The sequence below is a fragment of the Anas platyrhynchos genome, chromosome 7 (assembly GCF_047663525.1).
Source record: "Anas platyrhynchos isolate ZD024472 breed Pekin duck chromosome 7, IASCAAS_PekinDuck_T2T, whole genome shotgun sequence".
NCBI lineage: Eukaryota > Metazoa > Chordata > Aves > Anseriformes > Anatidae > Anas > Anas platyrhynchos.
The window spans coordinates 29,436,938-29,463,151 of NC_092593.1; the positions used below are offsets into that span (position 1 = coordinate 29,436,938).

The 26,214-nt window shown below is 47.7% G+C and overlaps 1 protein-coding gene and 1 long non-coding RNA gene across 2 annotated transcripts in view; one reads left to right on the plus strand and one right to left on the minus strand.

The window, feature by feature from the left end:
- Nucleotides 1-24,689, plus strand: LOC106018014 (uncharacterized). The gene is made up of 10 exons (XR_011810730.1): nucleotides 1-535; nucleotides 9,093-9,202; nucleotides 9,490-9,641; nucleotides 11,612-11,823; nucleotides 12,819-12,928; nucleotides 13,481-13,634; nucleotides 16,821-17,059; nucleotides 19,844-19,928; nucleotides 22,327-22,519; nucleotides 24,170-24,689. It is a non-coding gene; the product is annotated as an uncharacterized lncRNA (long non-coding RNA).
- Nucleotides 9,789-26,214, minus strand: part of TWIST2 (twist family bHLH transcription factor 2) — a 35,710-nt gene continuing 19,284 nt past the window's right edge. Inside the window, exon 2 of the mRNA XM_005022507.6 lies at nucleotides 9,789-10,563. The gene's annotated coding sequence lies outside the window, so the exon portion shown is untranslated. The remainder of the gene's footprint in view (nucleotides 10,564-26,214) is intronic.

Here is a 26,214-nt window from a genome sequence, read left to right on the forward strand (position 1 = left end):
CAGCTCTGTTTTAGCTCCTTAGCCGTTTGAGCACAGCAGAGATCTTAATCTCAACTGCTGTTGCTTTCATTAGAGCATCATATGGGAAAACTCCCTCTGAAGATCTGCTGTCAGCACCTGGAGATGTTGTGGAGTAGATAAGGTGCAGGTGATGTGTGCATTTGCTGTTATATTTATTCAACCTGTTGGAGGAAGCAGCATGGTCCCACTTAAGCCCATTACTATCACAAGGGGAGAATTAGACTTAAAACCTGATGTGGGCAATGCCAGATTTGTCCTTTTCCTAGGGTTCTTCCTCTCACCTCTCCCCCTCCTCTTCATTGCAGCTGCATCCACACGATGGCACTAACCCGCAGGCACTGAGCGAGGCTGGGGAGATGGAGGTGAAGTTTCCCCCCAGCCAGGGGAAATTCTCCTTAACAGCCCTGAGCAGAATGAAGGCCAACTGGGATGGAAAAGCAGAGCTGGCTGAGCTGGATATGACCCCCACCATTCACGCCACGTGGGAGCTGCACACATTTATTCCTGGCTGGGGGTGAGTTATGCCATTATCAAATTCATCCTTGGTTGTGGTGGGCAGCAATTCACATTGCTTATATCTTACCAGGGCATAATTAGACACGTTAGGCTATGCAGGGACAGCTGAGCAGTCATCCACAATTTGCTCCCTGGCTGGGTTGATGTAGAAAGTTGTGGACCCTTAGCCTGAAGCTGTCATGAGACTTCAGAGGAGTCTGACCCCACGTCTCAGAAATCACACTCTGTTGCTGTGTTTCAGTATGGCTGTTGGGAGCTGGGGTGTGAAGCTGTCTGGGAAGCATTGTTGCCTTGGTGCAAAGTATATCTCCTTGGCTCTCCTGACACTGCTAGGAACAGTGCACCTCCATGTCCTGGCAAGGGCTGTGCCATGGGGGACCTTCACACCAGACCCAGCTGAAACCACCAAGTGTGTTTCATCCACGAAGCCCTGTGGAATGTGAACGTGCAGCACTGGGGCAGAAAGTGCATTCAACTCCAGAAAGGGTCAGGCCGTCATGGTGGGCTTTTCACAACCACCTGAGGGCATTTCACTTTCAGAAGGATTTGAGCACCTAGATCCCTTAACCCTTCTTGAAACTGGCTGTCTAAATCACCTCCTCCTTGTATGGCAGCAGCCAATTTATTTTCCCATGTCAGCTGATGTGTCGTTAAGGCAAGCAAGTACCAAGAACCATCACTGCTGGGAAGTTTGAAAAAGTGCAATGGGAGAGGTCAGCATCTGTAAAGCAACAGAAAAGCTGAACCTTTTGGGAGACTCAGAGGTGTCCATGGCATCAGAGGGGAGTGGAATTAAAAAAATAAATAAAATTCACTTCTGGATGTGCAGTTTCCCAAGGAGAAGCACAAATGATTTGCACTTTGGCTCACGGGATTTTGGTTGCTCTTTGACATTAAGCTTTAGCTGGGCTTTAGGGTATGTATGAGTGCAAGTAGCAAACCTGAAAACCAGCTGCATTTTCTGCTTTTCCCCTGTTCTCTCTTCAAAGTGAAGCAAGCACGATCACTTCTGACAGTGGTAGGTTTTGCTGGGGTTTGGTTTTGCACGTTCCAGCCCTGAGGGTGTCAAGCAGGGGGCTGATGCTGGGGGAATATCGGTGGCAGAGCCATTAAAAGCCGGCAGCGGGACTGCTGATCTGGCAAGAGTTGGCTGAGAGGTTATAAGGCTGGCCTGGGGCCATGTGTCACATCTCTGCCACCTTTATTTCTCCAGCAACCCTGACTGGCACTTTGTAAGTTGAAGCATGGGGCAGGATGTTGACAAAAGCTTCCTAAATAGCTCGGGACTCGGAGAAATAAGGAACTGCCCTCTGGTTTGGGGGAATGAAATATCTCTCTTGTTAAAGAGAACGTGAAGGGGAAAAAAGTCAGTTCAGGGGTACTAAATGAAAATTTATGAGCCAAGCTCTTTGAGGAGGAAGGTAGAGGGAGGCAATGGTTTTGTTTAGAAGAGAAATCATCGGCTCCGAGCCTGACCTTTGGCTCCTCCTGACCCCAATACTAATGAAGGGGAAAGGGCCTGGTCGTATAAACATGTCACAGCATGAGGTTCACTAGGGTAAGATCTGGTTACAGCCCAGCAGAGCTGTAGCAGAAGTAGCTGCTCCCAGCCCGGGCTGTGCTGTTGTGCTGGGGCTGGATTCCCCCAGTCCTGCCATGAGCAGAGGAGACCCTGTGCACCACCTTATGCAGGATGGGAGCTCCCCCACTGCAATCTGGAGGGCAGGGCAGGGACAAATCTGCTGGGGGTGTCAGTCCCAGTCATCACAGGTGGTTTCAGAGGTGTGCAGAGTGGGAGCTCTGCAGCTCTGGTCAACATCTTGAGGAAGCATGTGACTGGCATGAAAGAGTATTTTTTTAATAATGTAAATTATCTTCTCACCCCTTTAGGGAGAAACTATTGAAAAGTATTGAACGTGCTGTGTTTGCAACAAAAATGCTGACATTAGGATTTTTTTTCCCCCTTCTGAGTAACCAATATTCAATCCTGTTTTAATGTGGCGTTAAAAAGTATGGCTTTGTAGAGGCAGTGCTGAAGTCTCAATGTAGAGGAACAGTGAGTTTAGGATGAATGAAACTCTAACCTGAAAGCAACACATGATATATGGAAAAGGGGTCTGAGGAAACGTCTGAAAGACCCATCCATCTCCTAACTGATGTATTCATGTGCGGTCCATAAGAACAAGCACGTCTTTGCGTACTTTTTCTGCACTGCGTGTTAATCCTTTTCTTCCTCTGCACTTCACTTTCCTATATGCACACCATTCCTTTTCTTATGGCTGGGGAAGGCAGTGCTCAGCCAGCACCTAATCAGAGGTGCACCACAGGAAAGTCTCAGCCCCCCTGGACCTGGGGTGCAGCAATACCTGGGGCTGCTGCACCTGGGAGGTGATGGATGGCCCTTGGGCATGGGGTTGTGTTAGCATGGGTGATCAGAGGAGGCTGGTGAGAGAGGGGCTGCTTGGCAAGACACAGTGAACATGGCCTGAGGTGTCACAAGACCATGACTCCACACAGTACCACCCAAAATCACACCAACGTGTCTGAGGGCATTGTCCAAATGCTTCTTGAACTCCAGCAGGCTCAGTGCTGTGACCACTGCCCTGGGGAGCCTGTCCCAGTGCCCAACCACCCTCTGGGTGCAGAACCTGTCCCTAACCCCCAGCCTGCCCCTCCCCTGTCCCAGCTCCATGCCGTTCCCTCGGGTCCTGTCGCTGTCCCCATAGAGCAGAGCTCAGTGCCTGCCCCTCCGCTCCCCTCGTGAGGGAGCTGCAGGCCACCATGAGGCCTCCCCTCAGCCTGCTCTGCTCTGGGCTGAGCACACCAAGGGACCTCACTGCTCCTCATATGTCTTGTTCTCTAGATCCTTCACTATCTTTGTAGCCCTCCTTTGGATGCGCTGTCATAGTTTTATGTCCTTAACATGGTGGCTAAAGAACATATTAGGTGGGCCATGTCTCAGGCTGGTGCCTGGATGGGGCAGAAGTGTGCCAGCCCCATGGATGGGCTCCATCAGCTCTGGTGTGAGCCACACCAATGCAGCAAGAGGGGCTGTGCCCATGGAGCTCCCTGCCCAGCTTTTTGGGTCCATCACCCTACCAGGACTTGCTGTCCTGGTAGGCACCACTGGGACAGAGAGCCCCACACAGCCCTCAGCCTCTCCTGAGTATCCAGAGGGGTGAGGGAGAGGAAGGAGCTCAGCCAGCCCCTCATGCTGATTAGACCCATATGTGAGAAGGCGAGGGCTCTCAGAAGAGGAGGGTCAAGGTCCAAAACCAGCAGTGCAGGTGCTGAAGCTGTGTCCTGGCTTGAGACCTAGGCGGGCCGGGGGACTGTGGCGCGAGTCCCCACCTCCCACGGCGCGCTGCAAGCCTCTGTCTCGCACATCCTCAGGGCCGTGCCAGCTGGGTCGTGGCCCAGTTCCTGCTGAGTTTCCACCAGATCACTAATTTGGGAAAGAAAGCTGCAGTCTGGCAGGCCGCTTTTGAAAGAGGTTTCTGAAATAAGGGATGTTAGGAAATTTCATTATGTATCTTGTGGCCATGTGCTAAGCAGGAATGGTTTTTCAAATAACTACCCGGACAACTCAAAAGACGTGATGAACTGCAAATGACCCACAGAGCCCATTGTTTGTAGTAGCTGGTGAAAAAGCCACAGCGACTGAGGCAGGGGTGTTAGGCTGTGTCTGAAAACAATGCTGCTTGAGGTGGTGGCATGCAGCAGGGGGAGAGGAGAGTCCCCTTCACCTCCTGACCTGATGCAGCCAAACTGAGGAGGTCCTGGGGGGCTGGCAATAAGGAAAGACCCAGAGCAAACCATGAAGTCCCCAACCTCAAAGTGCCTTCAGATGAGAGCAAATTTGCAGTGGTGTGCCATGCCTTCGAACTTTGAGCAAGCACGCCAGCACCGTAGAGGCTCAACTGGAAGCACATGCTTCAGCCGTATTCATCATCCAGGCTGAAGTACGGATGAGGGAGGCTAACTGTTTTGTAAGTGTTGGCCGTAGGAAATATTACTTATCTTAAAGAAATGAATCATGTTTCAGCCAATGCTTCCTGCAGAAATATTTTTCTCACAGCCTTTGTTTCGGGTTTTGGCAGATCTGGAGCTGCTGGCGTTAGCAAAAGCAGTCCCTCCCACCCACTGTTCCTTGGGCTTGAATAGGAAATAAGGAATAAAGGCAGAGGGTACGTGGAAGGCTAAATCCATCACCACTTCTGCTCCATGCTGCAGCAGGATGTGCAGCTTAAAGGCAAATTTCAAAGAAGCTCCCCAGATAAAGTCAAGGAGAGCTGTGTGCTTGGCTACTCTTGCAAACTTACCTGTGCTGGGCATTAAGCTTGCAAATCTGCCTTTATGGCTTTGTGAAAATTCCTGTCAGGTGCTGAAGTTTGTAGGAAATCAGACCCCAATTCCTTCTTTCTTTCCTGAAAGATGGCATTTTGGTAGGGGTGACAGGGCAAATCTCCTGTTCTCATTTCATAAAATGCAGTTTATTCCCCCTGACATCTCCCACCTCCTCACCACCCTCCTCCCCCCCCAAAAAAAGGAAGAACAAATTGTTAAAGAACAATTGTTAATTGTTTTATTTGCAAATCAATTGCTAGCCCCTTGTTTCCTTCTGCAAAGGCTTTGGAACTGTTCCTCTCTGCCTGCAGGGAGAGAGCACCATTTACAAATGTCGTCTGGGGCCACGGTTGAGGAAGGGAGGGAGGAAAAAGTCCATCTTGATTCTGGAGAACTTCTAATATTTTCTTCCCAATGGCAGAGAATTTTTCATGGGAAGGCAATTTCATTCCCCTGCCTGGTAGGCTCTCCGATCATTTTAAAATAGACCCCCAGGGGAATAAGGCCTTTAAAAGCTCCATTTGCTCCCAGTCATTTTACACAGTAACCCAAGCTGAAGTGAAAGATCTTTATTTAAATATGAATTAAGCTCCAACCTTACCCTTTACTGGGTTATTTTCCTTTGAGGTTTACTTTGATATTATTTCAAAGTCTTGAAGCTAACAAAATGCTGGCCAATATTTAAAGTGACAGGAGAGTTCTGGAAAAAGATTTAGGAGGCAACTAAAGTCTTTCAGTGCAAGACTCTGAAACAAGACAGGAAATCATAAAAGGGCTGAGTGCACTTTACCATACTCAAAACAAATTCTGAGACTACAAAGGCCAGTGGAATGGCATCAAAACCACAAAAAGCATCAAAATACAGCTGAAAACCCTACATCAGCTTGAATTATTGCATTAAAACATGGCTGAAATGTTGGCGATGTATGGTGTTTGCCTCATCAGGGTTTAGGGGACCAGCTTATGGTTACTGATTTGGTGCTAGAAGTGGGAGGAATTGTTAAAGATGAGGCATAAAGTCATGATATTAAATGCATTGTGAAGACAGCACGCCTGAGTGATGGATGAACGGGTTGTGCAAGAGGATCTTCTGCTGTGCTTGATCTCTCCTTCTGCCTTTCATGGTTTCCACGGTCCATCTGATGCTGAAGCAGCTGCTGGAAGGGGGTTTGTCTGACTGAAGGATCTCAACTGAAGTTCAGATGTTTGGATGCTGGAGATGAGCTGGGCAAGTCCCTGCGAAGTAAATATCTGACTGCAATGTGTGCACACGGAGATAATTTAGGGTCTTGAAAATGACTTCAGTTTTTCTCTTAATAAGAGCTGCAGTATGGCTGCTCAGAGATTTGAAAGTGAGTTACAGTGCCTGCAGAAGGCGTTGCTAAGGCCCAGTGGGAAGTTAGCAGGTTTCTCCCTGGTGACATGTGACGTTTGTTTCAGTAAAGATCTCAGGCAACAGCACTTCACATTTCTTGTGATTTCTGGGTACAATTTTGGCCTTTATCTTTAACCCCAAAAAAGGCCACTCTCACTAAGCTTCAGAACAGCCATTCCTTTCTCTTGCAGAAGTCAATAGGAGACTTATCTTTACCCTGATCATATAGCTGACTCCATCTAGGTGCCACTTGAAGTCCCACGGGCTCCCTCCTCTCCCAGTGTTGGGTGGGATGTATGTTGCCCTAGCTGAGGTCTCCATGCAGAGATGATGCTAAGCACCACAGACTGACTACCTCTCTTTGCAGTCACCCTTTAAGGGGGGGTTGAAATCCCCATCCCAGTGATGGTGCCTGGGTGGTCCAGCCAAGCGAGGACTCCAAGTTTACAAGCATCTCTGGGAAAAATTGTCAGCGTTCCCCCTCCCTGGTCCCTCCTCCCCTTCCCACTGTCGGCGGCTGAGTGAAAACGGGGTGGCCCTGGGGGAGGCCAGGGAGAGAAGAGAGAGATTCCAAGGGGTGGGATGTGGGGCTTGGATTTGTTTTGGGATTGTTGTTGGCTTTTTTATATATATATATATATATTTATATATATATATTATTTTATTTTCATTTGACCTACATCAAGAACTCTAGCTGAAAACTTTTTCCCTTTTGGAAGTGGGGGGTTTGGCAGTGCTTTTCTGAGCTGGTATTGAGTAAAAAAAAATAAAAAAAAACATATATATATATAAAAAGCACACTTTATATCACGACCTCAGGACTTGGCTTCTTTCCAGTGAACACTTTACTTTGCTATTAGCTGGACCCCTGCACAAATAGCATGTGCTGGGTGTTTTCTGCAGCCTTTCACGTATGCAGAGAGCAAACAGTTCAGGACCAATATTTAGCCAGGTCCTGCACATGCGGAGAAACCCCTGTTGTGAGGATCTGTCAGGTTTGGATGGACCTGGTGCATTACAGGATTTTGGTTTTATTCTCTTTGCACAGGAGAGTATGTCTCTGCCCTAGGAAATGCCATTCTCTTGTGAAACATTGGGGTTTCATGCACAGATGGAAAAAGGACAAATTCAGTCACAGTGGGAATTAGGGTGAGCACTAAATGATAAGTACTGATTAGCACTAAAAAACTCCTACATATGAAAAAGAATAGGAAATATGTCCATCTTGCTGTACAGGACAACATAGCTTCAGTTTTAGGATCTGCATTTTACCTTGTCTTTGGTTTCCTCCTAACGTTGGGCTGTAACTTCTGCAAGATGAACTCATACAAGATGAAAAAGCTATTCAGCAATTTATTGAAATGCATATCTCTTTATCTGTCAATTGTCTGCTAAAATGTGTTATCCAGACAATTTACAGGTCTCAGATTATCAGGATGTCGTGGAGTGTTTGATATCCTCCATTCTCACCTTGTGACCTGAAACCACTCATCTGAGCCCCATGGCATTGCTGTTCACTGACTGACCTGACCAACTTCAGTACTTTCTGCCTGGAAAAAAAAAAAAGTATCCTAGTGCTCTGGATTTATTTCTGGTCTCCAAATTTACTTTTCCGTGGCCATTCACCTACAGGAGCCTCTGCTAACCCCCAGAATTGATTGAAAAGGGGCTCAGCTAGTGCTTGCAAGCATTTATTGTCACCGTTCACCTGATAGTGGCTGCTAGTGCACTTTGCAGTGAGAGGGAGAGAGCAAAAGCTTTGATCTACCATGAGATGTCCTTAAATGCCTGGCATTGTCAGGGAAGGTTAGCAGCCCTGATGCTTTGCAGCATTAAGGAAAGCACACGGCACCTATGGTTGCAGACATCTGATCTGACCTGCCAGGTCTCTCCTTCTGGATCTGGTCGTGTCCTGGGAAAGCAAAGCAGCACATCAGGCTCTTCTAACAAATAATTAATGGGGCTGAAGTTGGATTTACAGACCCATGCTTGGAAAATGTCACTCTTTGTGGTGACATCAGCCTAGTGTGATGTGGAGCATCATTAAAGCTTCACAAAAAATGCAGAAGCTAATGTGCACCCCTAGGAAAAAAAACCTGCTTGCTGCATGGCGTGCTGCATCACATGACACGTGTTATGTTCACCTTCTTAAATGGCATTTTTGGCTCTGCTGCTACCAAACGCCGAGACTGAGATGTCATCTACTTTTAAGAAAATAAGAGCGTCTAATGGACTTGATGTATTTTACTCCATGCAACTCTGCTTGTTTTAAAATAAACATTTGACATTTAAGTTCTGAAGCCTATCAGGCAATTAATACATCTGATGATACACACATGTATGTTCCGGATTTGGCATGCTAAAAAGTTTTTCTCTGAAGCTGGTTTAGATGGAATGACATGATTTATTTTTTAATGGCTCTAGACACCACAGCATTGCTTTTTTTTCCATAGCCAATTATCCTTCACCATCTTTTCCTTTCCCCCCACTACACCACTCTCTGCCAATTTCTGAGCTGATCTTTCTTACAGAGATCTGTTTTGTCTCTTGCTTTGCAAAGTGAATTGATAATTCCAGCAAGGAGCACTGAGGCTCCCAAGCTGCCTTTGCCAGAGACCTGCCGTTTAATCAATCTCTGTCTGTCACCTCGGTGTTGCAGTCCAGATGCTCTCAAGTTAACTGGCATCGTTGTTAATCCAGCAGGGAAAGGGTGTGAGAACAAAAGGTCATTTGGGATAATTTAGCCCCATGTTTCCAGATCCACTGTGATTGTTCTTTAAAGGATTTTTTTTTTCTTTTTCCTTTTTTTTTTTTTTTTTTTTTTTTCTTTCAGAGCAAATTCTTTTTAAACGTGTTATTTATGACCTGGAAATTGAAACCTGGCTTCAGCATGTGTGTGACCAAGAGCCTGACGGGGCTCTAGGAGGCGGTGGAGGAAGGCTGGTGAGTACCAGCAGAGCCCGCTGGGCTTTGCTCCCAGGGTAGAAGGGACGGAGGAAGCAGGAGCACACCAGCAACCCCAGGTGACCACTTCTGTAGTGCAGCTAATGCTTTTTGCCCAGCTTTTATGGGTCATGCTTCTTTTCTGGAGGCAATATGCAGCCCAGAAATCCCAGAAATGAATAGTAACTCCAAGGCTGAGCAGTCCAACTCCAGCCCATCTACATGAAATTCGTTTTGAAATGATTACAAATTGTTCTGCAGAAAGGCTGAAAGTTTTCTTTGGAAAGGCAGAGTCTGCAACAAGCAGTACGTTGGAGGCCATGGCCCTGCAGATGCCCGAGCCCCTTCCACAGTGCTTGCAGCCTGAGTAAACCTCCTGAGCAGAGCTGCAAGCGAGCAACCCACTGCTCCTGGCACACGTGGGCAGACATCACCATGGGTAAGTGATGCTGAGCTAACGCCTTCTGCACTTATCACCTGCTACCTGGGGAATGGGTTTTAGCAAAGTCGGTGAGCACTGAGGCATTGGTGGGGTGGCTCAGCTCCTTCAGCTTGTGCACTCCGAGTGTAAATCAAATACCCCCAGTAGCTGCATGACATCTTTATTTTTATTGGCAAGAGAAGCAGTATACACAGCGACATTGCAGTCTCTTAGCTCGTTAAAAATATCTCAATAAATAAAACAAATAAGCAACATATACACTGGAACAGAAAATGAAAATAAAAAGGAGGGGAGGGGGGGGCTGGGAGCTGTAGCAAATCATGGAGCAATAAGGAAGAGGCAGCAGAGTGTGGAGGGCAGTCTGTAGTCCAGGCTGTACTTGAAACAAATCATGCAGGGAGCTGGGGACACTGAGGCCTTTTTTCTTCCTTTTTTTTTTTTTTTCTGAGAGCCTTGGTCCAGTTTTGACATTACTGTACAAGAAATCATGTTTTGGAAAAAAAAAAAAAAAAAAAAAAGGAAAAAAAAGAATACAGCTAAGGAGAAATAAAATCCGAACCCAAAGATTTCTCATAAAGGTATTCCTGAATTAAGATTTATCAGAAAGAAAAAAAAAAAAAAAAAGAAATCAAACCAAACGCACAGACAGACACACGGACATAAAACCCAACAACAATGAACAATCAGGAATGTTGCTTCTCTTTTCTCTTTGGTCAGTCACTTGGGGAGAGATGTTGCAAAGTTTCAGACCGTTAGCTTTGGTGCTGGTTTCTGCTCAGTCTAAGTGCTCTGCAAGAGTTCAGAGCGAGGGAGGTCAAGAGGGGTCTTTTGGACCAAGTTTACTTGAGGTTGTTAAGGTTTCAGAAGCTACAAACTTGGATACATCCCAATTCCACTTCAGTCTCAGACACTGGACAGTCTAGAGAAAGGGGGAAAAAAAAAAAAGAAAAATAAATACACTGAATACAGCACATCTTTGTGTGATATATATTATCTCATAAGCTCTTTTCCCCTGCAAACCAAGGCAGTGTTTGTGAAAACCCATAACCGCATGTTAAAATCCATCCCTGGTGCCGGTAGCGTGGAAACACTTGGTTAATCCAGCAGCTGGGCAAGATCCAGTGCACCAGGAATAGCCCTCGTGGCCTCTTAACCAAGGGAAACGGGGAGATGGGATGCTCAGCGCTAGTGTTGCTGCCAATTTGTTGTTGTATTTAGCACAGGGCTCCCAGCGACGCCCAGGGAGCAGAGCTAGGTGCCCCAAATGTGCTTGTACAAAATGTAATCCCACCCATAGTGACTCTCAGCTCTTCCTGCAACATCAGGCAAGCCCTGCTGAAAATTAATGTTTTCTTCCTATTCTTGGCTAGCACATTTAAGTAACAGCCAAGCACATCCAAAATAAAAAAAAATCAGCATAAATCTAACGGTTCCTTTTGGGCGTGTAACTTCAGAGCTTAGTAATGCCACCGCCTTTTTTTCTTTGTGATGTGAAATGGTTAAATCCATAGGCAGCAGCAACGCAGCTATCTAAAAGTCTATTTGCTTACAGCACCTCTCCAGCCCCGAGGGATGTGATGCTAGAGCCCTGTTTTCCCCACGGTTCCCAGCGACCCAGCCCCGCGTATCCACTCCGCTTTCTGGGATGTGACAGGATGCAGCAGCACGGCGGGGAGCCCTGTTACCTGCAGGCTTTGCCCTGGTCTGCAGCAACCTGCTGCTGCTCGTCTGCGGGCTGCTGGGACAAGCTGCGCCCCAGCAGTGCCCAAGGGAGATCCCAACCAACTTGGGGGAGGGATGATTTTTCATGCAAGATGGTGTTTCTGCCTCCAGAAAGCCATCTCAGCTCATATATCAAAAAGCAGATATAATTATTTCCTCCCACTAAGGAAAGCTTCCATTTAGCTTATTTCCTTTCCTTTCCTTCTCAAAGTTATTAATTATCTAATTACAACCACATTCTGCAGACGAGCTCAGGACTTGACAAGCTGCCCAGGACCACTTAGGAAAGCCTAACTGCTTGGTGTGTGCGAGCGGCCGTGGTTTGTGTATGAGCACGTCTGACAGATGACAGACTGGCCCTTTCTTCATGCTCACATTGCCACAACCCCAGCGAGGGGAGCACGGCGGGGACTCGGGAAAGAAAAATACAATAAAGGAAGGAGGAAGACACCACGGAGTGAGTTTCTGCTGGGGTCTGGGGCAACCTTTAAGCTCAGTGATCTTTTTTTCCACGATTTTCTCCAGCAAGCAGAGGAAGGGGTGGGTGCTGTTTGCTTCCAACCACATGGCAAAATGCTGTGCCCTGCTCCTTGCTCAGCCTGGCTGCCATGTAAAAGAAGGTAAAAATGGGCAGAAAGCAACACTGAGCTGGCCTACTCCCACTTATTTTTTAAACCCCCTCCAAGATGGGACAGGTCAGCACAAAGCTGCTCTCAGAGCAAAATTGGTGATTTGAAAGTCAATGTCTTCACCCCCGGTGCCGCTCCGACTGCTGCTGCAGTGCAGGATCTCATTTTCACCAGTTCCTTCAGGTTTCCAGCAGCTCTTTTGGCTCCGGCCAACTGGAAAAAATGGGAATTTCACAGCAGCTCAGTGCTAACAGGGTGTTTTGACTTCCCTGTTACAGTGAGACAAACGAGCTCAGGATCTACTCAGCAAATGGCAGCAGTGCTGTGCCCCAGGGCTCTGGCTTGGCTTTGCAGGGTAAAGAGTACCCTTACTGCTTTCCCCATCCCGAACAGGACACTAGTACTGGGGTTGTGGTGGGCAGATTAGATGTCCCACCGCTGGGCTGATGCCTCATTACCAGCCCTGGTTTCCCCGTGAGGGGCTGCAGGAGTCACCCAGGGCACTGCTGCTCATCTGTGGGTCCCTGCTTTGCTGCCACGGCGCTGCAGGTTTGAGCCTTGTGGTAATAATAAAGAGGCATTTCTCCATAAGTAATTGGAGTAATTGCTGTTCCCATGATGCCAAAAGAACCCTCAGCCCACATGTCTCTTGGGAAGGACCCTCCTGTGATGGTTTTGGTTTGTTTGTTTGTTCAATATGTGTGATGTAAAGTTAGCAGATCAGACCAAGCAGCAGGAGACCTGTTATCTTCTTCTGTACTCCATCACTCAAGGTTTTTAGGAGTGGGTTAAACAAGTCAAGTACCATCTGGTTTTGTTGCAGTGGATCCAGCTGAAGGACAGGAGCATCCAAGGACTAGTTAGTCCTTCCTGAAAAAAAATGCCATCTCGTGCAGCAGTGCCACAGTGGGACACATTCACAAGCAAGTAACAGTAGGTCAAGTGTTGTGTTCCTTTGTTGATTTTGCTGTCCCTCAGCTCGTGTGTGAGTCTATGATTTGGATTTGGGCCTGTGTGTGTGAATCACTTTCTGAGGTCTTACATCTCACTAACGATTTGTGGACCACAGGATGGGAACCACAGCACCAGATGATCTGCTAAACGATTTTCCCTCCTGTTTTCTCCAGTTATCCACTGCACATTAAGGCAGCCTCTTGGCTGATGAAGCAGTATTATGCCCAGATACAAAGGTCACCCAAAGGCAGCTGGTACACCTGGCCATGAAAGGGTTATTTCCCCCAGTGTTTCTGGAAAGCCCAGCCTGAAGTGTCCCAGTAAAACCAGTGCACCCAGAATGTCCAGCTCTGATCCCAGCTCAACATACACCAGCGGGGGAAGCACTGCCCCGTTGCCTTCAGGAGCTTTAAAAATGAGCCAGCAGGCTCCTGTCACCTGTTAAGTTACGGAGAGCTTTTCCACAGCAATTCTGTGCTTTAATGGACCCTCCCAAGGTCATGCTTCATGTTTATGATCCTTTAATCCCAGAGGGGCTCGACAAGGCGTTCATCAAAGCCTGCCAACATATCCAGCTGGTGGCTACTCCTGCGAGCAGGGCCCACGGAGGTTTCCTGGAGAACTCCTGCAAGCCTGACTCACTCGTGGCCTCACTGCGTGTCTCCTGTGGCAGCTGGATGGTGAGGTACGGATTTATGGGGCTTCTTAAAGGACACAGCAAAGCCCATAGTGGATTTCACAGGGAGGGGACAGATTTTCTGCGTTAAATTCAGCACTAAGCTGGAGGTGTAGGACAGCAGGACCTTGCAGAGCTCAGTTTTAATCCCAGCTCATGCACAGGTTCCCTGTGTAAGTGCTCTCTCTGCACGTGCCTCTGTTTCCCTGGTTGGGAAGTTGCCATACATCCCTTCCTCTCTCACAGTGCACATGGGTTGTAATTAGCTCGTGCCCATAAAGCACCTTGTGATTCTCCAGTGCACGGCTGAAGGGCATAAAGCTACACGATAACAGTGCATGATTAGAGTCTGGAGTGTGTGATGATACACAGTGAAGCTCTCTGCTGAACATAATTTCTAAACATTTCTTTTATCCTGCAGTTTAAAACAGAATATAGCTGTTACGCACTCTGGACCCTATAACATTACAGATCCAGTGCATTTTCTGTGGTGGCACAAGCTGCTGCTCATTTTTATTCACTTTAGAGCATTCCCCAGCCCCAAAGCACAGCAGGGAAACCGCGGCAGCTGAGAGCTGCAGGCTTGATGTAAGGTGGCAGCAAGAGCAGGGCCCCGGTCGGAGGAAATTTTGCAACAGGTCCCTGAGGTCCCTGCTTATATAGGATTAGGGTTGGGTTTGGTTACAAAGGGATTGAAATCATTTCCATAACACAGCCAAGAATGCAAAAGCAATAGAAATCACAGGAAAACCCTTTGAGTATTTAAACTGCATTTATTATTATTATTATTATTATTATTTGTAAGAAAACGATGCTATTTGAGCTTGTTGTATAGGTTGCAAAGTCAGAAATGGTTCTGTACCCAGGGTCTGACCACTTTCCTACCAGAAAGGTCCCAGCCCACCTAAGGGGTCACGGGTGCCCGGTCCTGTTGCCTTGTGCTCCTAACTGAGCTGGGGTCAGGCAGCAAGGGGGGAGATGAGGGGCACAAACAGCAGCACGGTGCAGCACACGCCAGCTGCTCGCCCCGCGACACCTGGTACTGATTTCGGCGGTCGCTGAGAAGTTTATAGACTGTTTCCTCCCCCCTTCCCCTTCATCTTGGGGAAGTGAAAAGGAGCGTGGGTCAAAGCCGAGACCCCAGCCCCGCTCAGTGGGTCAGTGCAGGGCACACTGCCTGTGCCCCCAGGCTGGCGATGCTGCTTTCAGCTGCCTCCGGAGGGGACACGGTTTCTGACTGAGCATCCTTCACTGCTGAATTGCAGTAACTAATGTGAATAAGTAATAAGTGACACCTGTGAGTGTGCTCCTCTCTGCCCCCATGTGTGGCTGCCCCGTTCCTGGCTCAGTGGGATGGGGAGGCTGCTCTTCCCACCAGCCCGTGGTGCCCCAGCCGCTCTGCCGCATTCAGCACAGTCCCCACCACTGCATTTTTGCCTCCTTTGAAGTCTCCCTGCCCAGACTATGCCTGTTCTTTAAGCGTCCCCAGAACATTCATTTTTAATGGGATGTTAACTTCAAAGGCTGCTTTTTTACAGACTCTGGAGGTTTGGAGCAGGGAGCGGCATTTCTGCGAGGCGGGCTGGCGAGCAGTGGGGCTGCCTGGGGTGATTAGGTAGGACACAAGCAAACACGCGCTGAGGAAGCAAATATTAAACCAGCCCACGAGAAAGCACCAAACAAACTCAGCTGGAGTTCCCCGTTGTCTCAAAACTCATCCTCCCAACATGAGAATAACCAGAACGGAAAAATGTGAGGAAACCTACAGTTAAAGCCCACTCAGGCTGTCACTAGTCCTGGCCCACACTGATGATCAGGTTGTTCCCGTGCTAGGTGCTGCACAAGAGCTGGTAAGAGGGTTTTCCCCTTCAAGAACAGCAGCAGCACAGGAACAAATTCTCCTGCCCAAGGAAAAGCTGCAGGGCCCCCGTCCCCATGTGAGAAATGGTCCCATCTCCATCTCCTCTGCTAGTGATGGGACGTTATGGGGTGGATGGGGAAGGAGTAGTCCCCTTCTGTGTTGGACGCTTGATTGAGACAGGGCAGAGCAAGAACATGAGGCAGTGACCTCTCTAGTTGTTACCCAGGCATGTATTTCCAGGGCTGGATATGCTCTGAATATTTAAAAAGAGAAGGGAAAATGTGCTGTAGCTGATTTATTCTGGAAATGTCCCACCACTGGGTTCAAGCACTGCTGGGTTACAACACAACAGGGGACACTCCTGCTCTAGAAAATCAATAAAATGTTTCTGTTGGCGCTAAGTAGCAGCTGCCCTTAATATTTTTCAAAACAAATAAATGTGGCTAGTTTGGTTATTGCATGATGTCACAGCCCTGGTACGCCCAGCCGCCACACCAGCACTGCGTGCGTACTGCCCCGTAGGCACGCCGTGGTTGGGGATGGGGAAAACAAGAGCGAACAATGCAAAATGTGACATGGGACGCACGTGTCTGCGCCCGTGCCTTTGGAGAGAAAAGGTCAGCATGGGCTGATGTGAATTTTTGAAATGCCAAAGCAGGCTGCTCCAGAAATCGCGCTGTTCTTTAGATTAGGAAATGCCTAGCTAGAGGGGAAGACAGATCTCAGGGTCTTGATTCTCAGGCCAGAAAGCCTGAATCTGGGTTGCTTCTGGCCACAAGAGCCCCATCTCACCTGGCTACTGAAGCAGAGGACTGGATGTGGCCCATGGCAGACTAGCTGGAGTCCTGAGAGCAACTTGTGCTCCTTTCTCCCTAGTGCCTGTCACCCTACTCAACCACAGGTTTGCCGTCCAAGAGGACTGCTTTTAAAGCCTACCTGGCAGCTTGAAGTGCAGAGGTCTGAGATACCCAGGAGGATCTTGCTGGGGACTCAGAAATCACCAAACTTATTGGGGGTTGTCATCTTCTTGAGCAAGGTCCCTACCTGTGGTGCTTAAGGCTTATGTGCTTACTGTCAAACACCCCAACCTTGCCTTTAATCTTGCTCATTCCTGACCTTTGCGAACTGAGGACCATTGCTTACAGCTTAAATAACCATGTTGCAAGTATTGATCATGATATCCATGGTCAGGTCTGTAAGCTTTGCTATCCAGACTCTTTTTTTTTTTTTTTTTTTTAAATCTGTTCATAACCTTCTGAAACTTGTGCTGAAAATTTTCCATGCCCGAAGGTGATTCCTCTTCCTTGTTGTTGCTTTTGTTTTCTGGAGACTAGGCAAAAATGGTCCAGCTGTTTTGGAGCACAGGGAGAGTGGAAACCAGCCATGCTCCAAAACGCTAAAAGCTTTCCTGTGACTGTGTGTTGGAGGCTGTGATGGCCGCGGGTGGAAAGCTGAAAGGCGGCGTGCAGATAGCCCGGTTCACAAAGCAGCGCTCCACCTGGACCTGGAGGAAATTAAGTTTGTTTTGACCTAGTTCTGAGCCTCCCCAAATCGCCTTCCAACTATGCATGGGGTGAGTTTCTGTGAGCCATATGAAACAGACCTAAGTCAGGAAGAATGGGGCGTTATTTTGGCTTGGATTTTATCATAGCGCCATTAAACTTACAGAAGAGAGGTGCTAGGGTGGAGGCGAGGTGCTGGCAGCCAGGACCTGGCCTGGAGCCGTGACCAGCACGTAGGGACGTACACAGGCAAACAGGTATTTGCAACCCTCCATCCTGGAGGATTAGGAAAAACATGGAGCTCCTGGTTGCTATTGCTCCTGCAGATTATGAAAACCAGAAAGAACCAAAGTGGGCTGCAGCAGAGGTTTGTGGAGGAAAACTTTGCTCTGACTTCCTGCTGTGTAGGGTAAAAGCAAAGGAGAAAAGAGACTTGTCTATCACCAGTCAAATCTCCCAAAGCAAGGCTCATTTTCAAAGCCGGGCCCCATCCTGGGAGGTGGGATGGTTGCCCTTTGCCAAAGCACCCTAGAACTCAGCCCTTTTCCTGTGCACCCTGACCATCACAGCCACTCTTGGGTAAACTGGTGGATTCCTACGAGCAGTTTTATCCACTGCTGCCTGCTACAGACCATGCAGAGGGACCTGCAACAGGCCTCTGTCACCTTGACTGGAAAAGGAGAGTGCTGGGGTTTTGGTTTTGTTCCCTACCTGGGTAAATGGCACCTCACTGATTTCCTTAAGAGCCTTGAAGACAAGGACTGTCCCAGCTCAGGTGGTGGGTTTCACAGTCACCATGGCTTTGATGATCTCTGGCTGCAGCAAAGACCAGCTTGGTGCTCCAGAACCTGTCCGCACCACCAAGCAGCTTGGTTCAGACCTGACCCACTTTTAGACGTGTAACCAGGCCCCATCAGCAGTTTTTCTAGAGAAACTTATGCTCTGTCAGTCAAAACTGGCTGTCAGAAAGGGAAAGTTAGAGTGAGATCAGAAGAATTTTCAAAGGCTTTCAATTTTTGCAATTTCCATGCTGAAATGTCTATATAGTATAGCTTGTAGCAAGTAGGCTAAAACCAAAGCACACAGAAAATTTTAACTGAATTCATCGGGTCTTTAGGTGTGTTTATGAAAGTAAGTCTTTGGTCTGTGTAGGAATGGGAAACCTGTATCTGTACATGTTGTGTTCATATTTATGCATAGTTTATATATGAACTAATGTTTTTGTAACAAAGTGAAAGGAAGAAAGGATCTATGCCCTGCTATAGGCATTGGCTGTGTCTGTACCAAAGGGATATTCTCAAATCGTCTTACAGATTTGTCAGCTGTCCCCAGAGCCAGGGTAGACAGTAGTGGAAAGTATTGGAAAGCCAATTTCCCCATACCAGCATGCCAGAAAGGGTCCCCCTTCTGCTTGACCACAGGATGGCTGGGTGGGGAGAATGAGAAAACAGTGGTGAGGTGCAAAAACAATGTTTTGGCTGTGTCCTTGAGCTACCTTGCTCTACCTTGCTGCCCACTCAATTGTACAGAAAGCAGCGCACAGTGGTGTGCATAATGGTCCTGGGGATGCCCCTCCTGCAGTGTAAGGGGTTGGGGAACACAGCCAGAGGCAAGCAGCAAAGGCAAAAGGGGGAAACTGAGGCACAGAGGCACCTGTGAGTGGTTAGGTGGTTAGAATAGTGGAAGTCTCCTGACTTCTAGGTTGTTTCCCATCAGAAAAAGCTAAATAGGAGGGGATGGGGTATAAGTTCCCATCACTGTGGTTGCTCTGTGTCCCCTGGGGAGTCCTTGTGAGTGCAGCACAGGCACCTACACTAATACAAGGTGACCGGGAAAGCAGAGAGCCCAATTGCACAACCACCCCTAACACAATGTGTGACTGCTGCCCTTGCAGAAAAGGCACAAGGGCCGGTCTGCAAGACTTCAGAGGGGAGGAAGCAGCGGAGAAAGGAATTCAGATAATTGTGTACATGCAGAGGGGGGAGAGGGCCAAAATCAGATCTAATGCTACGGGTACGGACAGACTGAAACCAGATACCTTGGCTTGTGTTTTTCTGCCTTTGCTGGTATGAACTCTTATCAACCATCCGCTCTTGAAGTCTCCCAGATGAAGGAAAGCCACAATTATGTGCATCTTACAGCTGGGAAACCATTTAAAAACATATCCCTTGCAGTTGTTCATTCCCGAGCCGCAGGGCCTCCCCTTGCTCTCTCCAAACCTACCCCTGCCTCAAGCGCCTTTCGCCGTCTAGAGGAAAGCCTCTAATCTAATTTACCCCAGGCTTTTCAGACCTTGGAGGATTTATCTGCCCATGGCTGGTCCAAGAGAAAACATCCTCCCCGCGTCCCGCGGCTCCCCAGTTTGTTATCGGGAGTGTGACTAACTGTTTGACAGGGATGCAGGAAAAGAAAACGAACAGCCCATCTGGAAGGAGGTTTAATCCTTTCAATTCTCCTCCCTCCAAGCCTGTTTCGGTCTTGCCAGCCCAGCACCGAGGAAAGCCAATGGCTTGCTCACACCTCCCTGTTCAGGATGAAAAATCCAAAAGAGACAATGCCAAAAAGGAAGCCAACAGGAGAGCCCGTGACCCTGGACCTGTGTCTTGGCCTTGGCCAGCTGAACAGGACAGAGCATGCCTGCAAGGCTGGGGACCAGCTGCCACAGCTGAAATAAAGCTGGGGATATTGAGTGCTCCTCTCAAAATAACTATCCACAGAAAAGAGAAGTAGATTGATTATATATATGTGTATATATATATATATATAAATAAATTTAATGACAGCAAGCAGCCAATATTGATTGAAATAACCATGCTTTAAATCCTTTTTTTTTTTTTATTCTCACTGTCCTGCAGGAAGACTCGTTTGTATCTATGGCCACCTATCTAAACAGACTTCACCTGTGTCAGGTCTGGCTGTCCTGGAAGAGCTGCTGGCCCTGTAAGTCCAGCTTTACAATGCTGCAAATTATTTGTCACTGTTTGTCTTTCCATTTTTTCAGTTTTTAAAAATTATTTTTTAATTAGAAAAAATAATTTAAAAATATTTTTTTTAAAAAAAAGGAATTAAACATAGTACAGAAGACTAACATTTTAAAAGTTAATGAGACACTACTTGTTGCATTTGTCCAGTGTAATTTATGCTGGTGCATTTACCAGAAAGGCCTACATTTAGCATTGATTTATTAATGCGTAATCTATAGGTTTATCTATGGATATATTAACCAGCAGTTAAGTGACTGTTTTTTGACTGCCACAAACTTGTATTATTTTGGTATCCATCATACAGCTGCCCTTCTTGCACCCAGTTCTTATTTAAAAGTGAATGAACTCTTCTATTCTCTCAGCCTCAGGTGCACAGCTATAAACTAAGCTCTCTGGAGTAAAATAAGTTTCTGCAGTACCAGAGAAGGCTGTGACTCTCATGAGCAATTTTAACACCTCTGCAAACTCTGATCTTGAAGTTTCCTTGGCTCCTGTTAAACTTCCCTTGCATCTCCAGCTATCATTTGAATTTTGATTTATCTGAGTGTAATTCATGCCTGGGAAGGAATACAGGTTGTGGTAATTCCACATTAAATTTCAAAGATGGTTATTTTAAAAAAACATGCTGTTTTCTTGGGGTGGGGAACATCAGCCCAGTAAAACATCCAGACACCTCTTATATAAGCAAAAAATGACAGGAACATAACAGCTTGAGAGCCTCCACCAAACCGGTTGACACCAACCCACAGATTACAGAAGCTGAAGAGGGAGGGAAGCTGGAGGGTCAGCACAGTCTGACCTCAGGCCTGCAAGATGCCTGGGAGCTCAGAGCTCCCCGGGACACCAGCCCTGCTCCCGGTGCGAATCAGCACAGCCCGACCCAAAACTCAGGAAAGCTGAGCTGGCCTTCACTGCACCCAGAAACTCACAGGCTCAACCACTTCCAGCAGGAAAACTTGCCCTTTGGGGTCCTGAAACACGTAGAAAAAAAGCCACTTCTTCAGCATTTTGGCTTGTGGCTGATTATTCTGGCCCAGATCAAATTAGTAGCCTGGGGCTGGCCTCCCAGTATGGATGACAAGTGAGAGCTCTGCAATGAAGTATTTTGCTGCTGGGACTCTCAGTGTTATGTCCTGCCTCTCTGCAGTAACCTCCAGGCAGTCAGTATGCTTGCTCCAAGGTGCTGCGTCCCTCCCTTGCCAGAAAATAAAATAAAATAAAAAAATCTTTAAACAGGAAAGAGCCCCCCAAAGGAACAGTTCCCCCAGCCCTGCACTCCTCCACAGTCCAAGCCTTGGCCTCCCCGGGGCTGTGGGGTTCGTCGCAGCTGGAGGAGGAGGTAGGTTTGTGGGAGCCCCTTGTTAAAATCTTGGCAGTACATCACTGAAAGCGCGGCTAGAAATTGCCAAAAGCCGGAAGCTGTTAATGAGCAGTTGGAGCAGGAAAAAGCAGAGCTGTTTCGACATTTGAAAGGGCCGTCTAAGCTCTGTCCTCGGCTCTGCCCAGCTGCCTCGTGGGTGGCTCTGAAGAGCAAGCGCTCGGGGACACCACCAGCATCTCCTGGCCCACGAAAGGGCCTGTGGTGCAAGGGGCCAGGGAAAGTCAGTGGCCACAGGCAAAGAGGGACGTGAAGGATCCAGCCAGCACCAGCCCTCCTGGATAACACCACAGCAGAGAAAACCCACCTCCGGACCCCTTCCTTGGGCTCATCTCGGAGGCACTCCGGAGCGAGCCTGGCTTTGCACAGGGAAGGTGTGGAACAGAGGAGCAGGGAGGGGAAGAAGGCAGGGAATGAGATTTTCTTCTTGGGCAGCTCCAGTAAAATAAAGGGGGATGGGGAGGGAGGTGGCACAGACACACACGTGTCCCTGAACAACGGCTTTGAAGCTGATGAGGCTTGTGCCAACGGCGTTAAATATGCTCCCTCTCATCTCCCTCTGCCTCCTGAGCCCCTGACCCTCCAACCTCGGGGCCTCTCAGATCTATATGGGTTTCAGCTGCCAGCCTGTAAGCAATTCTGGGCAGGCATTTGGCTCTTCCTGCCTGAAACACACACTTACTGCATGCTTGGGCCAGCCAGATCAGTGCTAACCAGTGGAAATCTATTGCACAGAAATCAGATAAGAAAGGTAAAGTGGTCATGTATGGGCCGTACATTGCTGTTGAGATGCTCACAGCAAAAGCCGTGTTCAGTGCTTACCCTGCATGAATACAGCTCATAAGCTAAGGGTGAGTATACTTCAGGATGAAGTTGCGTGAGCTGTTGTTACAGTTTATAGACCTGTCAGCTATGATGACTGAATGCATGCGCATGCTAAGCTGTTTGGAAAGTAAAGGATATCATGCTCTTGTAGGCTGGTTGAGAATATCTGGGAGGAAGATATCAATAGGAGCGAGGTTCTTTTTCCTCTCGGAAATACGTGAGACTGGTGCCTCTGGGCAGCTGGTGCTGCACACCGTATGGTATGCAGCCTGCTCCGACAGCGCTGGCAGCCAGTGTGAAATGTCTGCTCTCTGTTCGCCTCTACAGGAATAACCACAACAGAGGTATGAAATGGGCTGTAAAAAAAACCCTCTGCCTCCACCTCATTTCAGGAAAAGGAAAGAATATTGGACAGAGGGAAACCTTTTCTCCTCCCCTCTCCACGCCTGCCAAAATAATACAAATTCTAGGAACAACACCTTCTCTAAAAATAAATATATACATCTGCAGCTTTATTCTTTTTCCAAGGGAACTCTTTTGGTCTGGCCTGCTCAGCCAGCACCTTCCCTGCTCTCCTTATTTTTCCTGTGTACAGCGTGTGTTCAGCTGCAAACTTCCTGAGCAGCAGCATCCCCGGGGGGAGGAAGAAATTGTGTTTTCTGGCTCAGGGATTAGGACTGGGCACCAGCAGGTCCTATCCAAAGGATTAATCCTTTCTTACTCATTTCCCCACTTTACCTGCCCCTGTCCTGTGTGGATGAGGTATTTTGAAGCAAGCCCTGCTCTGTCCATAGGCAGCTGAGCACAAAAAGGACCGATCTCAGCTTTTTTACATCAGTGCAGCACAAAGGCTCTGTGACAACATTGCCTCCTAAGAGTAAATCAGCAAGTGGGTTATAGCAGCCATCCGTTATGACTGACTCAACTAATTCCACTGATGGATTCATGCCAGTGGTATTAACAACAACAAAAAGCCTGCTTTGAAAATGCCCCTGGTTCAAGCTCCTGATTTGAAATAAGTAAATAAATAACATTTGGGGCCACCCACTAAAAAGCAGAGACAGTTTGCATAAATTCAATGGCATTTCATAGGCTCCTGTGAACAATCTGCGGGACAGGTATGATTTCCTTATGAACGCGGGGTGCTTTTTAATGTTTGATACAGTTACTGACAAATAGCAGCTGAAACACCTGTATGCCAGATGTGCACAGCTGTACGTGTGCTGCTGCTGATCAATCTTCAGATTACATCACGTTCCAGATGCCTGACTTCAGAAACGCTTGGGAGGCAGAGCTGAAGCAAGCAAACTGCAAGCTTAGGCATTTCTCCTTCCCGATGGTGATGCTCTGCCTCTGCACGCAATGCCGAGCCCTGTTTTGTCACCTTGACCTGTGCGGTGCTGCCTCAGAGCAAAAGCATCCTTTAGCCATGAGTAATGGATAATGCAACGGGGAGGTGGGCGACATGCTGTCCACCCTGCTTTCCTACCACCTGAGACCAAAAACCCATCAACACCAGGCTGTGACGAGGTTTATTCCTGTGTTTCTTCTCGCTGCAACCCAAGGCACACCTTCAATGTCTCCCCACAGGCACACGTGTGTGGCTGTGTGTGGCTCTGTGCACATGCATGTGTACAGGAACTGCTGTGAAAGTCAAGTACTTTTAATTTTCATTGGATTTGTTCCCCACTAGGAGGATGGCACTTGTTCCTGTAACACTGGGAAGCAAAACTTGGCCTGCCTTAAAAGAGACTTGGAGGTGACTGCTACAAAAAGAAAAAAGATGCTTCTGTTATTATCATTAGTAGTAGTAGTAGTAGTAGTAATAACAATAATATTGTTATTATTGTTGCTGCTATTATTGTTGTTGTTATTATCATTATCACCACTATAGTTGTATTTATTTATTTACTATTGCATTTGGTGTGGGGACGAAAGCTTTCCCTTTGCTGAATGAAACTGTGCTCACCCTTCAAAACTGTTTCTTCAAACAGATGCCAGGACAGATTCCCCGAAGATCTGTGGATTTAGTCCTTATTTTTCACACTAAGGATCTTATGCAGAATCACAAAAAGCCTTTAAGTGAGAAGCAGCAGGATTGACTCATTTCCTTGCCCACCATGCTCACTGCCACCACACCTGGGTTTTGTCAGAGCTGGGACCTGCATCCCGGATCACATTCCCAAACATTTGCGGAGGAAAGAGTGCTGCTTTGGCATCTCCCCCCTCGCATGAGGCAGCGTTTGAAGAATGTGCCCTCGCTCGCCACACCCTGGTCCCTGAAGTCGGTGATCGCAATGGCTCGGCCTGAGCCCAGCAGCATTTCCCACCGAAGCAGGTGCAGGTTTTTGATAACCACCCAGGCTCTGAGTAACGGCAGTGATTCAGTGTGTGTGTTACTAATCTCCCAGGACTTTTGGACGGGATTGTACCAGGCCAGGTCTCCATCTGGGATTAATCAACACAGCTTCATTGAAGTCAAGGGGCCAAATTCTCACTTGGAATAAACCGGTTTAACTCCACTGCAGTCAATAAAGCTACTCTGATCTTTTTTATGGCAAGAATAGTCCAACTCTTTAAAATACGTGGGGTTATAGGGTGTTGCCCTCATGCAGAGGGAGTTGCACTTTTATATGCCATACACGCCTGACGTGGTAAGTTGTTGGCATCAAGTAAGGCACACCGGTGTGTGTCCGTGATGCTAACCACGCTGTGCTTCAGAGAAAGCTGTCGGGAGATGCATGGAGCTACGTTAACATGGACATAAGACTGGCAAGAGCTTTCACCAGTCCAGCATCACTACTAGGTCATTTCTTCCATCCTTGGCTGCAAGCATTGTGTCATACAATCCTTCCCCAAAACTCTGCAGTCTTACATGCAGATGGCACTGCTGATGCTTAAAAGCAGCCCTCTAGATCTTCTACTCGGTTTTTATTACCAATCTCTTCTCAAGACAGGCTTTCTGCTGCCTGGGGTGCCTAAGACAGTCTTGCATCAAGGGACTTCTCCAAGGTAAGCGTCAGGAGGTAAGGCTATTTGCAGAGCTTAAAGGGGATTCACAGCCTGCAAGGCTTTTTGTGTGAGTATGCCGTGCTTCAGCATGGTCTTGTTTGCTTTGCTTCAAATCTTTTGGCCTTGGCTGGCTCTGACCCCACAAATGTTTGAATGTCTGTGTTATTCTTCAGCTGTGCTTGTGTACCAGGGCTGGGCGGTCACTGGAGGGGCTCCTCATTAAAGTAGTGATGGGGCTCTCTGGAGAGGAGGACAGTAATGCTGCAGGGAATACTGAGGCAGCGAATCTCCCTCAGGGCTGCCCGTGGGTGAAATATTTTATCTTTTATTGTCGTGGTTTCTGATTCCTAATTCAGGAGCGTGGTCTCCTGAAGAGGTAGCAGTGACCCATCAGCCCATGGCCATGCACTGACCTGCTGTGAGTCACTCTTTTTTCCAAGACTCATAAGACTAGCATCATTGCTTATAACTCAGCTTGAGGTTGGCCAGCTGCTTTACAGGCTTTCCTGAAGCTGTTACATGCGTGATGTAGAACAAGCAATGGGAAGGAGAAAAGGGAAAGATCTTACTCAGAACCTCTTTAGCAACACAGTTCCAGTCTGGATGGTGCCGCAAACCTTCGTCAGCTGGCTTGGCCTTTGTGCTGCTCCACGGGGTCAGGCTAGCCTGTCCTACCCCAACCTGCTCTGCTCCAAGAGGCTGCTCTCCTACAAGTTAATCCTCCTCCTGTATTCACTCCGTGGGCTGCAATTTCCTCTGCACCGAGGAACCAGTGTTCTTAATTATTTTTTCTTGCACATCAGAGAACTGGGAGTGAACACCAAAAGTGGTTTATTCTGGTTGCTGTCTACCAGCTTTCTGTGTTGCTGCTTCAGGTTTCAATAAAATAGGTTCTCCTGCAGGTGCTTCAGTTTTTCACCACACATCTAAAATTTATGGCTTTGGGAGGTAAAATATGAAGCTGGTCATTCCCTTGCTATGATTTTTAAAAGGGGAGTAAACATTCTTACTCCAGTAAGTTCAGACT